At 27.8% G+C, this 18,369-nt stretch overlaps 1 protein-coding gene across 10 annotated transcripts in view; it reads left to right on the forward strand.

The window, feature by feature from the left end:
- The window catches only part of LOC147803306 (uncharacterized), a 149,891-nt gene that overhangs the window by 74,062 nt on the left and 57,460 nt on the right, over positions 1-18,369 (forward strand). The gene's annotated exons all lie outside the window — the stretch shown is intronic.

Here is an 18,369-nt window from a genome sequence, read left to right on the forward strand (position 1 = left end):
TTATGCTCAATATAAATTGTATTTTAGTATAAACTACTGATGATCTTGCTTCTAAAATTATTATCATTGGAAAAGACCATGAAATTTTGATCGGAATCGTAGGGGAATATTTGGAGGACGAGTCTAAATCTAAAGTAAATAATTAGACTTGAAATTTAATTTATTATGCATCGTTTTTTGAAGTAGGAAAAAATATGGGAATTACTAAATGTTTAATATTTATAATAAAATTACAAAATAATAAATAATAAGTTAAATATTTTTCTAACATAATAAAGTAGTTTTTAAAGCGAAATTTTTTTTTGATTCTAATTTAGAAAAAGAATAAGATATGTATGAAAAAAATAAGATATGGGAGAAAATTAAAAATAAAAATAAATAAATAAAAGAAATAGATAAAGTCAAAATAAAGCTTTTGTTAGTCAGGGTTCCCACTTAATTTTGGAAATTAAATTCTCTGATTTTGAGGAAAGTTTCAATCAATTTCTGGATTATATATTTCCTCTACGTAGTTATCATCATAAATATATATATATATATATTTTCCTTCAACAATTAATTAAAGTTACTTTTTTGTAGAAAATATGTCAAGTATCCACGTTCTTAAAAACAAAATTTTAAAAGGAAGACCGAACAAGTATAATTTAGGGTAAACAACCACGTAAAAATAGAGCGAAACAGAAAATAATAAATTAAGTAAACGATAAATTAGAGGAGATAAATAATAGATTTTGCACAAAAACTGGAAAAAAGAATTAGTAAATTTGTCATTCATTATAGATTTTATTTTCAATAAGTACCAATTATTGAAAAGCTGATACAAAAAGCTTTATTTCATGAAGAAAAAAAATATTATATTGAAAATATAATTATACTTATAAATAAATTTGAAATAATATTCTAATTTTAATTTTGAGAAAGTTAATTCTCTTGCAACTTACTTTTTACATGGAACAATAAAAACAGATGTATATCTTATTTATTTTGTACCTCAAGGTATACTTATTAATACCGTATTGTTTACAACTGATTATTTCTAGGTTTTTAGAAAGATTTTTCGATGTTTTGGCAGAAGCATCATTCCCTGACAATTCCTAGATTTCTTTTTATTTTCCTAAATAAAATTCTCTGATGATTTCGGACTTTCTTTTTTTTTTCGTTAGTTATAAAAGTATTTATTAATAAGTGAATGATGCCATTCTTAAAAAAAATTGGTTTTTAAAAAATATGAATAATGAATGAATATATATTTTATGAAAATACTTTTATAGATTGGAATATGCATTCTTATTAGAGAAGGAAGACAGAGAAGGAATTTCTTAATTTTATAATAAATTTAATCGTAAAATAAAAATATTAACTTAATTTATATAAAATAACTTAATACTTAAATATAAGAATTGGAAATATTTTACCTTTACATCAATTCATTGAATGCAAAAAAAAGAAGAAAAAAAAGGGAAAAAAAAATAAGAAAATTAAAACATGATAAAAGTGAAAAACATTTGCGAAACGGCAAAATAAAAATTTGAAATACCGTTCTTTCAGTTTAGTACAAAAAAGTTAATATGTTGAGTATCAAAACAAATAAATTGTTTATAAGTATATTTTTTTAAAAAATTCACATCTTTTTAAAATATTTCACATTTCTTTGAAAAGTGACATTATTTTTAAAAAAATTATTATGATTTGTTTGATATGAAGTCAAAGTCTTTCTACCCTTATTAAGAAAACGCATTATTTGAAAGCATAATTTTGAAAATAGTAGCTAACAGGAGAGCATAAAATTAAATATTCAATTAGAATATAATATTACAAAACATATTACTATAATCTTTCCTAATAAAATAAAATCGAATTAAATTAATTATGAAAAACTATTTAATAAATAAGTGAAAAAAACACATGATTTATTATGATTAATTGTATGCATTTGCGTTACAAAATAATAATTATAATTTTGGTTGAAAGCTAATGATCACAAAAATATAAAAACCTCAATATCAATTGCAGCAAATTCATAGTCTTGGATACAAGAATTAGAGATTACTCCATTTCCAACTGAATACTTATTTCATTTAACTGCTTCATAAGAATAATGATGTCCTTTTAATTTTCTTACGGATGATATTTAGATTACAAAATTCTATTTAGTTACGAAGGTTTAATTTTTCTATGGCGCTAAAATTCACGATTTTTAATTTATTTAACAGAAAAATTTGTTTAACGTTACTTTAACTTTAAAACTTTATTTTATTTGCGTTTAAGGCAACGACATTGATTTTAGAAATTCATTATTAGTTTGCACCTAGTTTTTAAATATGCATATAAATTTTTGAAAGTAATAACAGTTTTTATTTGCGTAACTTGTAAGAAAAGTTTATCATTTGAAACTTTATTCAATGCAATACTTAGAAACTACTTTTCCATTTTCTGTTTAAAAATCTTTTCATTTATACAAAAATAAAAATTAGGAGGCTTTGCCTTTTTCTTACTCCGCTCACCAACCCATACTTGCTCATCAATCATCATCGGTTTTTTCTTTATTATCTTAAACTGCAATATTTTTCACAAAACACTGAACATTTTATTTTCAAAATATACAAGTTTTGTAGCTTTATGTAGGAGCATTTTGCTAATAGTAATGAAGTAGAGGATTTAATATATTTGAAAAATAATTATCTATACTTTAAAAAAATATTTAACTTAAAGAATACAGATTGTGGAACTCAATGAGAAAAAAAATGATAAGTAATTGTACACGTTCACGAAACTTATAAAAGCTTAAACAGAGCTGCTTGATTGACGATAGAACTGCTTTTATCGTTTCTATCGTAACTCATCATAACTTTAAATAATTAATCATATCATTTTTGCTTAGTAAAACAAAAAGAAACGTAAAGAAAAAGAGAAAAAATTGCTTATAAAGCAATAATAAAATTACAATTAATTTTTGAATATATTTGAATACCGATGTGGAGTTCATAAGCAAAACTAGCCTTTACAGCGTGTTAAATTTCAACTTAGTATTTGCATTTCTTTGTTCTGCAGAGCTGCCCGTATGGTATTTTTTATATCAAATTTCGTGGTTAATAATTCTCAAACAAGTAATCGAATAATTATTTTTCTATTTCATTGCACTCCCGGTGCATTTTTTTAACAATCGTTCTTAAATTTATTTTATAATTGTCATTAAACAGCCGACCCAAAATTGAGTTTACGACTATCAAAGTTCAACTTCGTATCCTTGTAATTTTGAAACGAATTAAAAAATCAAGAGAACACCTAGACAAAGTAATGAAATTGCCCGCATTTTCATGACATTATCGTGAGAAAAGACGCCCGGTGGCTGAGTGGTAGAGCTTCGCGCTCCCGTGCCACAGTCCTGGGTTCGATCCTCGGGCCGGGCAAGGCTGACTCAGCCTTTCATCCCTTCAGTGGGTCGATAAATGAGTACCAAGCATGCTTGGGAACTAAACACTGGGGGTTCCGCGTTCGGCTGACCACCTTACCGGAACATGTGCTCTTGCAGCCCAAGGTCAAGAAAACTGAAATGGGCACAGTAGGCCTTGGACCTCTATGGGCTGTCGCGCCGCTGAGTTTAGTTTACTTTTATCGTGAGAAAAGCCCCAACAAGCCTCTCAAGGCTAGTAAGACGAAGAAAGTACTCTAATTCATGATATGTCTAATTTTATGTCAGCCGGGTATCAACCAGCAATTCTCAGAATTCGAACCAGGTTGAGGTGGGAGGCAGAGAGGTGAAATATACAAAAAAGAGGGGAAAACTATGCTGCTGTGTGGCCTCGATCATCCCTTCATTAACCGCAAAAAATAATAGGCTTGAGTCGTACTGATTTTAGCAGTGCAAACCTATAAGTGGAATGTATAAAGCATTAAAGTGAAGCTCTCTCCATTTTGAAGCCCTCGATCAATTAAAGTTGTCTTACTAATTAATCAAATAAGATCTTAACAGTAAATTCTAAAATTATTTTCTTTTAAATTTAGAGTTTATTAATGTACCTATTTTTTTTTATTTGCTTTTGTAATTTTCCCCCACCGATTGAAACTGTTTTGTTAGAAAATTTGTTTTTGAAATTGAATTTTGAACTGTAAAAGATTTTTACTCTGTATTACTTACGTTAAAAGTGTTTTATAAGTTAATTACAAAATGTAAGAATTTTGAGTTTTTGTGTTGTTATACTTTTATTAGTTCGTTTATTTATTTAGAAAAAAAATGGAAAGATAATCACAAATGTTTTTAAAAAAATAATTTCATTAAAATGTTAAATAATTAAAATGAGCAGTAATATAAGGAAAGAAGTAAAAACTGAAATTGATGTTTAGTGGAGATCCTTGCGAAAAGGAAACAAAGTGCTGAAAGAACTATCACCAATAGGGAGGGATGAAAAACGCATCATTAATTTTCCTTTTTACCTTACAGAAAGGGGATCCACACCCAAACAACAGCTCATCCCTATTCAAAGCAAACTGCAACTTCTTATTCTAAAATAAACCTTTGTACTTCTTCTAGTAATCACTATTTAAATATCATGAAGGTCACATTAGTATACCTACAATTTTTTTTTAAATTCCTAAAATTGCATTGGGTAAAATTGATCATTAAAATCCTTATGATTCTCATTTTGAAATTACATTAGAATAATAATACATACTGATTAATTCATATTGATACATAAAAAACTTAACAATTTTAGATGTCTAGTTCTCACCACATACTAAAGTACTTCAACTACAAACTACTAATTTTAGAGCATCCATTCCTAAAAATATTTTAATTATTATAATTGTATCGTTAACTAGTCTGAGCAACGAGGAGGCAGTGGGAAAAATTTGTATCTGTTTTTATATAAATAATTCGAAATAATATTTTCATTCAAGTTTTTTAAATACTCTATGATTTACCAGTCTTGCCAATAAAAACACCAATAAAAATGCATCATTAAAGCTTGCAAACATTCTCATCTACAACATTGTTATTTGTTCTACAGCTATTGTTTAAGAGTTAATCTGTATATGTTTCTCAGGACGTCGCAAAATTCTTTTCCCTTTTTCAGAATCCATATTTATATAAAAATGATGCCAAGACTAAGGACAGTAATTATGCATAAATTAACCATACAGGAATATAAAAACATTTTAAGGTAATTTCGTGTAAACATATTAAAATCACTCGCTGATGAGAATAAAAAGAAAAAAAATTCAGCCTGGGAAACAATCATCTACAAATATAAGATAAAAAATTAAAGCCTGATTTAAATTATTTTGTGTTGTTATTTTATTAATGCTTATGTTAACCTGATTTTTATTTATTTATTTATTTTTGTTTGTTCTGTTTTTGCCTCTAACAAATTTTTACTTGGGACTATGGTGTTGAAGTTGATCTAATCGATTAAGTTGCTCTAGTCGAAAAGTGTGCAGTTACGTAAAACGTAGAACAACACCATTTTCTCCAAGAACAATAACATTTCCTCTGACCAATCCTAAGAATTTCCTTTCATATGAACTTGGAAATAAAAAGGCTGCAGTGTTCACCAAACGTAATAAGTGCTTTTTCTCTGCATCAAATAAATTTTTAATAAATTTTTCTCTATATCAGAAAATTGAAAAGGACACCGCTTGTTTTGGGAAGTTTAACGTTTGCTATTCATTTTGTATTTCTGCTCAACTACTAACTTAACTGTAAATTACTGAGGTGTGTAGAAAACTATACAGGGATTACAATGGAATAAAAAAAATTAGCACTCGATACTTAATTTGAGAATTTGTAACAGCTAAACTTGATGAGAAAATATACCATAGCCACTCTACAGGCTGCAGGAATGCAACTAATTGGTATGAAATTGGGTATGCTAAAAACATAGAGGTGGGTAAGGGTGGTATCTTTATACCACCTCTATGGCTGAAAAGGCCAACTTTGATTATAAACTTAACACAGAGTTTTTTTTTCGAAGTTCCCATTTGTTTGAAAGTTATTACTGCTTAAAGATTATTTCCCAATATAATAACTTTTCAATTGGAAATTCATTCATTTGAATGTAGAAAAATTTACGAATTTTGACATAAAAATTTACGAACCTTGACATAAAAATTTACGAAAAAAAGGAAAAAGAAAATTCATAAATATTGCCAAATATAAATCTTAACATTTATATCGACGTTTTAAAAAATATTAAGATAAAAGAAAGATAAAAACTGTTGCGAATATGATCCGGTATATCGTATAAGATCATCATTACATATTATTAACAAGAAAAATTATTTATTATTTTAATTGCTATTGTCTCGCTCATTTTGTTCCTAATTTATTTATTTATTCAAGTACATTTGATTTTTTTTTAAATAAGCCATCATCTAATTCTTGTTAGGATTTATATAATAAAATATGCTTACGTGAAAATTATAATAGTTATATATTTTGCATACAAAATGGTTTTTAATAGAGCTTTAGGAGCAAAAAAACTTTTAAGAATACAGGGAAAGAAGGGTTTATGTTCACTGCAGCTGGTTCTGGTAAAAAAAATTGAGCACAGACAGAAACCGTTTTTCCACAGCACGACGCATCTTTACTGTGTAATAACTCTCTGTGAGTACCGATTTTTTTCCTTTGTTTTTTTATTTGCCAAACTTAGTAATCTTCAAAATACGACTAATGGCAATACAATCGTAATTTTTATTTAAAAAAAAAAAGATGACATAAACAGCTCTCCTCATTTGATCTACAATCATGAATGACAGGCAACTACTGGGGTTGATGAGCGAAGTGAACAGGTAACGGAGCCTCCAATTAGCAGAAAGAAATGGATACTGAAAAATAATCTATGACGAAAAGCTATTATCTGGGAGTTAAATGATGCACATTTAGAATCATTCCAAAAATCGGACTGTGGAGGTACATGAACAGAAGGCAATTAATTTGCTGCAGTCTAGGTATAAATCATGTCGCAATGTAAAAATCATTTTATTAGTGAAATATGTGCATGATGTGTAATTTATCTACTTAGGCGTGCTTCTGAAAAAGGTTATTACTAGCATCAAACATTATTATCCGAATTTTACTAATAAACTAATAATAATTTTACTAATTGTAAAAGAGTTCCTCTAACTAAAAGGGAGATATGAAAATGATTTCCTTTTGTAGCATGAAAATTGCAATTTATAGGCAGCAAGAAATACCGCTTTATTTTTCAGCTGCTCATGGTTTAAAAGGCTCCACTAATAAGTCTTAATTAAAAAATAATTTTATTTCATCTAAATAATTATATTTTTTCTGGAAGATTGAGATTCAGTATCTTCAACTATAAATTGGAAAGTTAGTACACTAATATTTCAAATGGATAAAAGTCAAAATTTCAGTACTCTTAAAGTTCTTCTTAGATTTCAACCAGGTTCCTCTCGCTAACTCCAGAGATTTGAGACATTTCACACATACTTATAGTTGTTAACCCCCCAAAAAATTAGCTGCAAGAAATCTTTTTAATGCACATGCATAGGAAAAATTTTTTCCAAATCAGCATTGAAAATAATTAAATATGTGTTTATAATTTTGCATTGCTACTGCAAGTTATGTTTCTTTCATTATTCAGTAGTTACTAGGGAAGGAGTAATTTTTCATATGTCTTTCGATTTGAATATTAAATCGTTTTAGGCGAAGAAAAAATTAAAAACTTTTTCTAAACTATTATTATAACTATTTCCGCTTTAATTAGGGTGATATTTAATTCTCGAATTAAATTATATGATAAATTTAACTATAAAGCAAAATTGAAAGGGAGAAAATTTTAATTTTTATTTTATCAGTCTAATTTGATAAAACAATTGACTTTAAAATAAAACTTTAAAAAAAAAAAAAACTATTTTGCTCCTTAATTGGTTAATGTAAATTAAATTGCTTATTTTTGTATTAAAGATTTTTCTGATTAATACCTTTTGTGCTATAATATGATCGCAACACATGAGTTATAGATTTCTCCTCAGCTTGATATGGATAGCGAAAACTTACATTTGAAGGTCGAGCCGGGGGGGGGGAGAAGGGGCTCCCTACAACAACTTTGTCTCATTCTCTGGTCAAAAGCCACACCGATCAGTTTACAGGCACCGTGTAAATTTTTTTTGCCGAGATTCTAGAGAATCAAAATCAAAGCAACCCTACACCTTATCTATTCAGAGAAGCATGCTATTTGGAATGTTTCACTTGAAACTTGTGTTTTCTTGAAAAAAATATATAATTTAAGAAATTTTCAACAGCAAGATAAAAAGTTTCGGGTCTTTCGTCAATAATTTTGCGCTTTTAGCCTTCGTTCATATATTTTAATATATTATATCAAGACGTAGATAAGATTTTCTTTCGGCAGGGATTTAAATTTGTAATACATAATATCGCATTTCTTAACAATTACAAATTCGTAATTAACTTATCATGCATTTATCTTCAATTTATAATGGTATACTCATAAATAATTTTTTCTCTATATGAAATCATTACATGCAAAATATTTGCTTTACATCTTCTGTCAAACCCTTTTCTGATAATCAATAAAAGGAAAATATTGTAAGACAACGTTCTCACATAAGTATATAAGATTATTTTTATAGCAATGATTGAAATGTTTGTTAAAAACTCATAGGGAAAAATTTACCATTTCAATTTTTGAATCAGTTTCCTGAGGGTTCATTTAACTTAAGTTTGTGCAGTAGAGCTGCATTTTGCACCCATATTTGAATTATACTTCCAATTTTCCGAACCTTTAAATTTAGAAATGCAAATAGATTTATTTAAATTTTGGATAATTTTCCTTAAATTAGTGATAAGTCGAGAAAACGCTAGTGAAAATTTTTCTGTAAATGAGAGAAAAAAAAGAAGAAGAGCAGGCGAAAAAATCATCAAAACATCATGGGGGAAACTGTATTTTCATGCAACACATATCAGTTTTAAATAACAGTATATTCAGTACAACTTAGGGTTAGTAAAAAAAAATATGATTATCATTGGTACAATTATTATATTTTTCTCAGGAATTTTTAAGAAGCTCACCATAAATTAAATGATTGATTTTCAAACTAATATACTTTTCTTAATTTAGGCATAGATTTATTTTCGAGTAATTGAGTTCTTTTTTTAAAGAAATTCTTTTTAAAAGAATTGTATAATAAAAAACAGAATATTATAAAAAAAGGTAATTCAAATTACTCTATTTCTCCCAACATAAGGAAAGGATTTGAGTGACACGCAGCTCATTTTTTGATTCTTTCATATGTTACATTCAATCTCTTACCAAATAAATATCAAGTACCATAAGAAAAACAACATTCATTTTAAATGTAATTTTCGATTGAACTAGAAAGGGTTACTTATAAAAAAGATTTCTTCATAAAAGTTTAAGGCATTAAAAATCAACTTTCGTTATCAATTTTTTTTAAATAAAAAAAGGGTTTATAATTAATTAAAATAATTCTTTATTTATTTGCTCTGTAACGTTTTAATTTGTTAATGTAAGATTTGCCTTAGTGGATAGCATGGATTAGCTGTTCCCATAAATCATAACGTTCCTCCTTACATAACTCTATAGTTTAAATTAAAAAAAGAACGAATTTGTGATTTTAGAACTCAATAAGTATTTTTCCACTTCATGGGAAAAAACTAAAAAAAAACTTTCAACTCGCAAAGAATAAAAATACTTAATACTTAAAAAATGATTACACGATTGTTTTTGTTGCATATTTTATTTTATAAAAATAACATTAAATTTTAAAATATATATCATATTAAATATAAAATGGGTGCTTTTTAGAGTATTATTGATAGTATTAAGTCATCTGTAACTGAAAAAAAGACATAAAAAGGGCTTTAGTTAGCCGAACTTCTAATCGTTTCGAATTCCTAAGAAAAGTTCGTATCGAATTCCTAAGTTTTTTGTTATTATTCATTTCTGGCTCGTAATGGTGTGAAAGCTAGAAAAATAATTTCCCTGCCATCTATCGGAAGGTTTTGAAAACACGTCTAAAATAATGGACAGCGCCCTCTCTATATGGCATTTAAAAGATTTTATTTACGTTTTTTTTATTTTTATTATTATTTAGAAAATAAATATGATGCTACATGAAAAAATAGTTTTCCTGCGTAAATGAAAAATAAATATATTTAGCATTTTGAAAGTATAATTTTGATTTTCGTTTATATTCTGTACTAAAATTTAAAGTAAAAAAGTCCTCTTATCAGTAATCATTTATCAGTAATCATTTTATCAGTAATCATTTTATCAGTAAATCATTTTACTGTAATTTGACTAATATATTGAAATTCACTTAATAAAAGCTCCAAATATTTTGTTACTATTTAAAACAAATTTTTAAAAACAGAGTTTCTTCAGCAATTGCAATTTCCAATTATTACCCCAAAATTTCTTGAAAAAAAAATATTGAGTTTATTTTACTGGACTTTTGTTCCAACCATTCAAAAATCTGTAACAGATTTTGTTAATGCAAAATTCTTAAAACTCTTTGAAATACTTTGAATCCTCTGTTTTTCAAAAGTGATTAAACTGAGATTTTAAGTTAAAATAAACATTAAAAATTGAATATTTAAATAGTTGAAAACAATTTATATGACCAAAAAATGTTCTATTTTAACATTTATTATAACACAATACTTCAATAGTAATTAAAGTTTGCAAATAATTAAAATAAAGTATGTTTCATAAGAAATCTTTACTTTGAACTAAAAAAATTTATGATTGAAAGAAGAATTTCAGCAATTTACAGTATTTAACATGTTCATCATTTCTGAATTGCGTATTAATTTATATATATATATATATATATATATATATATATATATATATATATATATATATATATATATATATATATATATATATATATATATATATATATATATATATATATATATATATATATATATATATATATATATATATATATATATATATATATATATATAGTTCGGAGAAAAAGTTACAGTAATTCATTTCAGGCCTGTTCCTGAAATGCCGTAATATAAACAAGAACGGACCTTTAGCTTTTTTCTGCTATTACATGAAATCTCTATGTTACATGTTTTTGCCATCTATTATTAAAATAATAAATTTTTAGGAATCATGTAGCATTAAAAATAAATATATCTTTTATCTTATAAAAGAAAAGTCTTTATTTTAAAATACATGTTTACAGAAGGCCCAATTTTATGGTTTTACGACTACTAATATTCAACTCCGTAGCCTTATAATTTTGAACCCAATCCAGAAGACAAGGAAATGCCTGGATCGAGTATTGGGAGAAATTTGCCTTCGTGGAAGACCTTTGACTGGAGCTAACCCGCATTTGCGTTACATCGGGAGGAAGACCAAGAGAACCACCCACGGTTAGCCTGACTGCAGGGGGACTCTAACCCATGATCCGTCTACCACAGAGGATGTTTCGCGTCAGCACTGTGGTCGGTGCAAGCCGGATGGGGAATCGGTATCGACTGGGATTCGAACTCGGTTCGCCTCAATGGAAGGCGAACGTTCTATCCCCAGAACAATCGCGGCTCAAAATACAAAATCGGTCCAATGGTCATATATATATATATATATATATTCTAGTGGGCTGCACCCGCTGCTCGCAATCACTCGCCAACCCCCGAAAATTGCAACGCAATCTTATATGGTTTGCTTCGCTCGCTACTAACTTAGGTACGATGCAAATGCACAAAATTCTAAGAATTCAAAGCAATCATTCAAATTCATATAAAAACTTTTTGTAAAAAGAAAATTACATCTTTTTAGTAAATACTAAGTCATTAAAATAAATTTAAATTCAAATAAATGACATGTAATTCGTTAAACCTATTAGAAATGTGCTATTGTATAATTCGTGATATAATTAAAAAATCGTCAAATAAATTCGTAATATATCAATTCGTGAAAAAAAGAGCTTTCGACAAAATACTGAAATAGAGATCTATCGACAAAGACTACTTACTTCTACCTAGCTTAATAGTATGAAATTGCCGCAGCTGATGCTCTCTGGTTATTTCAGTTTCCGTTTTTAAAAGCGCTGATATAGTTTGGTGATTTATTTCTGAACTGATATTCAGAGAGTAAATAAATAAAAATTTTAAACTAGAGAGTTTTTCCGGAAAATGCTGATGTAACTATGCAATGTTTAGGTTTTACTTAAACTGGGACTCAATAAAATAAGCTGTAGATGCAGTTATTATGATAATGTCAATTAAAAATTGAGTTGTGGTGAGACGTAAATTTGTAATTTACATCAGTTGAAAAGATATACTTGTCCCTAAAAACTGCCTTGAGAGCAATACTTGTTAATCTAACATAACTGAATATTTTTTGTACGGAAATATTATTTATTTGAATTATAGCAGCATACTGAAAATAAAAAAAAAAACAAAGTTAAGTTTGTCAAATTTCTGCTATATAGGCAGAAACCGCAGAATAATGATAACAACATTTTGACAAATAAATATTTTACTTATTTATAGCTACAGTTTTTACTTTCCATTTTTAGACAAAATGATTATTTATACTTTTTGTAATACATTTTTTTATAAAATGGTATTATTTAAAAAAAATCTCATCAATTTTATTTTTTAACTTTTGTTCTTTTCATATTTTTGTATTCTACGTTTGATTACTATATAATATATGAAATACTGAAAATTTATTCCACGATTATAAAATGAATTGTATCATAGAAACGAATAAAGCTATAAAAATTGATGTTAATTAATAATTAGGTAAGCCCCCCTCCCCTGACTGAAAAGTATCTTAAGATTTTCTTAAAAAAACTTCTTCAGATATCTTAAGTTATTTGGCCCACTTATTAAGATTTTCTTAAGGATATTGTCAGAAGAAATTCTTAAGAAAATAATCAGAAGAAAATCTTAAAAATATAAGCTGATGATATATTTAAAATATAGGTTTATGTGGACCAAATAACTTAAAATATTCAACATATTCTTTATTTTTTAGATTTTCTAGAGAATAAATCCTAATCATATATTAGATATTAAATTGTTTTAAAAAAATTTTTCTTCAAAATGTGAGCAAAATTGCTTAAGAAATTCTAAAAAGTTTTTACGGACATTTTTCTGTGCTTTTAACTTCTAAGTCAGATACATTTAAAAATAATAGACAAATTTATTTTATTCTTTAAAAGATATTTTTATTTAATGAACATCCCCTTATTCAAAATCTATCTCCCAAACTAATTTTAAAATCAACAGTAGGTTTAATATTATTCCGGATAAACTTGGATTAACAATGATTAAAAAATTTTGACTGGTGCATTTAAATAAGAGTTAGTATAAAGGCATGTTATTCATATTAACAACCTTTTTTTCAGACTCATGTGTTCTTCATTGTAATTTAGAATCTTTCTTTTAAACAACTTAAAAAGAATTTACTTACCTTCTTTGGTACTTATCTTTTAAAAGTATTGTTCTATATTGTATTTTGTAAAAGCACGATTTATTTGAATCAGTCCGTGAATGATCTATAAAGCGGAAGATCAGTTTGAAGAAAGTTTAAATTTTACTATCGGGATAAAATATACTTCTAAGAATAAATATTAAAATTAAGACAATTGTTTACCAAAATACAAATGGCAGCATAAGCATGTTTATTGTGTATATGTATTTAAAATAAAAACTCAAAAACCACAAGTTTTAAGCTTCTATTGCCTGAACCCAATTTTAAGACTATTATTTATTAAACGACGAATCTTTCGTTCTTCACACAAAATATTTTCAAAACAATTACATATCTTCTTCGGTCAGTATAATCTTACCTGCTGATGAATTTCATGTTACATATCTAATGAGAGGAATTATTTGCATTTTAAGTCATCATGCTAAGAAAGCTAGTTATATAAAAAAATTTCTCTTGTTAAAAAGGAAATAAATACAAAAGCCACCAAAAACAATAATAATGAGGTATTACTTATTGTAAGCAATAGATACATCAATCCACAAACTAAATAGAAGGTTATTCATGCATTTTTGATAAACTGACTTTACTGACTTATTCTTCATTAAACAACTTTCGAAGTTCCAAAAAGGAAGAAAATGTAATTTTGTTTTTTAAATCTTATGTTACTTTAGGGCATTCTTATAATATTATTCTGGTCCCCTCACACCTCGTGCGCCCCACAGGGATGTTATTTATGCCGCGGAGTGTCTGAATGTAAGCATAGTTACATGTTATCGATAAGAACTGTTTATTTGACATCTTAACAAGCAACCTAATCACTCCAAAAGTTATTGTCGTTTCAAGACTCCTATTCTGTTTGGTATAGCATTCTGGTAATAAAAAGTTACAATATTTAAGAAGGAAAAAAAATGACAGAACAATCTTAAAGTGCAGAGTTTAAATTATTATACACACGAATGATATAACTATTTATTTGATTTCTTATTTCTACATAGCCTGTGCTAAGCATTTGTCTTCTAACCAAATACGATAAAACTGCAAATTTTACAAAACATTTTTATTTTGGGGAAAGTATTGGCGAATGACGTTTTCGAACGGAAAAAAAAAATTATTTTCTCCTCGATCCTGGGAAAAAAATGGTCAAAAGGAATTTTTTTTTCAAGATTTTTTCAAGTTTTTTTTTATTCAGTTATAGTAAATAAATGGAAGCAAGATGCAGACTATTGTGGTAAAAGATATATTTTTTCATGGCAATAACATATGCACTAACGTGATAACACATAACATAGTGTCGATTCATACTTATCTTTATATTACTGCACTAATCTAATACTTCGCCAAAAATAAACTGTAACGCATGCCCCTCCCCCCTCAAACACGATAATAACTCTTAATTTTTCACCAAAATAACTTTTAATTTGTATTTGCATTATTATAAAATAATTAATTAATAATAAATTTGTATTTCGCTTAAAAGTTTCCTACTGAAAAAATCAATCATAAAAAATTGTTAAACTTTTCCTTTGGCTAAGAATTTTAAAATCTGGCTAGTTATTTTAAGTCCTTAGCATGGGCAATGCATAGTAATATCATAATTAAAGGTCAGTAAAGAAAAAGTGCGGGTAAGCAAAGAAAACAGAATGCCAGCAGCAAAATTATAATGGTAATCATACTTAATATAATGGGTAACTAACCCAATATAAATAGCCTAAACCAAATTGACAAAAATTACAGTTTAAAATAATACAAAATTAAATAAAATTAGCCCTATAATGAGAAAATAATAAAAAATCATAGTAAAAGGTGATAACATACAGATAACTTTGCTATACAGAGTGAAACGACTTTAAGTCCATTTTATTTGAAGAGATGGTAAGACTAGTTTAATGTAGGCACTTATAAAAAAGTTCTTATGTTTAGCAGAGAACTTTTAAATTAAAAACTTTTCCTAATTTTGACAAATCACACACTTTTTTTTAAATATTCACTAGTTAGCACACAATCACAAAAATTCGGAGCAATAGCAATTTAAAAGTAGTATCCGGAAGAAGAAATGCTCTAGTTCAAAAAATTTGCCGGGGGGAGTACATGGGCAAAGCATTACAGAGGAGGCCTGACCAAATCGTTCCTGCAGCATCCACATCTTTCACATTCATTATATTTTAGTCTATCACTCTCACAATGGTGGAGAAGATTTGGCTGTAGGGGAGAGTAAAAGCAAGTTGAGGAAGATAAGAGCAGAATTTTGTGAAGTGATCGACTTTATCGTTTCCAGGAATGTCACAATAGCTAAGGAAATAGAGAGTTCGCCTTTCAATCAGATGAATCGGGTTCGAATCTATACCAATATGCATTCCCCATTCGGTTCGCACCGACCACAGTGCTGAATTAAAATACCCTCTGTGGTAGACGGATCACGGGTTAGAGTCCCCTTGACGCCAGACTGACCGTGGCAAGTTTGCGTGATTTTCATCTCCATGTAACCCAAATGCGGGTTAGTTCCATCAAAAAGTTCTCCACGAAGGTTCTTCCAATGCTTGGTACAGGAGTTCCATTCTCTACTGGATTAGGTTCAAAATTACTAGGCCACTGAGTTGAGCATTAGTAGTCGTAAACCCATAAAAATGGGTCGGTTGTTCTACGACAGTTATAAAATAAAGTGGCTGGGGAGTCAGTAAAACTGAGATTAACGCACTTGAAACCAAGATGCCTGTGCCAATAGCTCATCTAGGTTTTAATTCATTCGGCATCAGTCTTTTCGTTTATTTAATGGCTTGTTCTTTAATGGAGTAAAAATGTACTTATTTTACTCTAATGATGATTAGTGTATCTAGCCTTCTATTTGCGCACAAACTGTCAACTCCAAAATAAATGCCACATTCCATCAAAATAAAAAGTTGGTAAACGAGTCTTGTCATGTATTCAGCTGGGCTAGAAAATTTAAAACGGAACTTATCAATGTAAGAGTATTTTATTTGGATCAGTAGTTAAAAGTTTTCATCACAACGTATACAAATACATTCATGAAGATTTTATTACATTAAGAATAGGTTTAGAAAAAGTAATTTTTAAACTTAATATTATCGATAATCTAATTTAATACGCTGAATGCCATAGGGGTCACCGGTGACTGGCACTGAGTTTGTTTGTAGCACCACAGGGGCCACCGGTGAACGGCGAAGCGAAGATTCTTAGAAGCACATTATTCGAATAAGTTTTTAAAGCTTTTAATTTTTTTTAATATTATTATCATCCCAAAAATGGCTTAGAGAAATTAATACAATACGTATTGAAAATAATCATTTTGGCCAGACGGGCAAGCCATGTAAAATTAGAGTGGCATTCAACGTGTTAAAGAAACAAAAGAAAAGTGTAAATCCAGCTAGGCTCAATTACATAAGAAAGTGTAAGGATCGTTTTTAACACATAATAAAATTGGAGTAAACGAAGAAAATTTAAATTTAAATAGAAAAGTTTAGTAGCAGTTTAAAATAATTATAGTTAGAATATGTACATCCAAATGTCAATTGTTTTTTAAACTAGCTAGTGAATGAAAGTACAATTTTCATAATTATAATAAAAATTCAAAAACATTCTTCGTTGTTTTTTAAATTATCCAATCATTCTCTGAGAGAATTTCTGTGAAAGTTCTTGATTATAAACTATGATAAACAAAAAAGCAAATTGGTTTATTCAAAAAAGAATGATTTCGCATTCATACCAATTGCCACATTAAAAACCTCATACAAAACTATGATCAAACTGAAACATGAATGATACAACTACAACAGAAATTTAAGTACTCCCTCGCTTAAACATTTTTATACCATTCGTAACAGTAATAATTTATCAACACATGAAAATGTATTAATACGAAAGACGCCATAGTTAATTAGGAATAAATATAAAAATAAGAAATAAGCATAAGTTATAAACTTACCAAACTCAAACTTTTATAACATCACACTCGCACCTCTGCCTCAATGTAAACAAACTTCTTCAATCGGTAGAGTGTTGGGAGGGGAGAGAAGAGGAAACGGAAGCATGACTGAGTCAATTGTGGCAACAAAAAAGTTCTGTTCAGGTGGATTTTTCTTTGATTAAAGACTTGTTAATTTTCAATAAATGAATTAAACTGTACGCTTAAAGCATTGTGAACGAAAACGGTTCATACAGCTTTCATGAGTAAAGATACAAGATATGTACGTTAAAACGAAATTAATGAACACAAATTTTAAAAATTCGTAAAATTAAACTTGCTTTGAATGCTACACGTAACATTTACATCAATTTATGAAAAATAGAGCTGATAACTACTGTAAATATGTGATCTTTTTCTTAATTAGGTATATTATATAAATAGAAACTTAAAATTCGAATCCAGGAGAGTGAATTAGACATTCAACTTTGAAAAATTTCCAATTATTCAAATTTGAATAATGTGAGAGTTTTTGATTGATAAAAATTGATCTGATTGTTATATTGAATTCCTTAGATACCAGTAGATGTTTGACAAAAGCTGTAAAGTAAAACATTTAAAGTAGAAGTCAAACAATACAATTTCTTTCAATCTTAAATTATTATTTTGAATTTTTCATGAAGGAAAGAAAAAAAAAAGGCAAAAAACCTTTAAAATATATACCTTTATTAGAGAATTATTTCAATTCTCTCAGAATTAAATAGTAACTAAGATCGGATCATTATCGGAAGTATCACAAGACAAATTTTGTGTGAGTTGAAAAAAGTCTTAAGAAAACTTTGTTTAAACTTAATTCCCCTTAAAGATATTCAAAATGACTTCAAAAATTCGTACGATATTCCAGAAAAATCTTAAGATATTTTAAGATAACATTAACTCAAGAAATTTTCTTAAGACAAATTTAATTCACCCTAAAGATAT

This window comes from Parasteatoda tepidariorum, chromosome 9, assembly GCF_982258835.1.
Source record: "Parasteatoda tepidariorum strain Cologne lab strain chromosome 9, Ptep-v5.0, whole genome shotgun sequence".
NCBI lineage: Eukaryota > Metazoa > Arthropoda > Arachnida > Araneae > Theridiidae > Parasteatoda > Parasteatoda tepidariorum.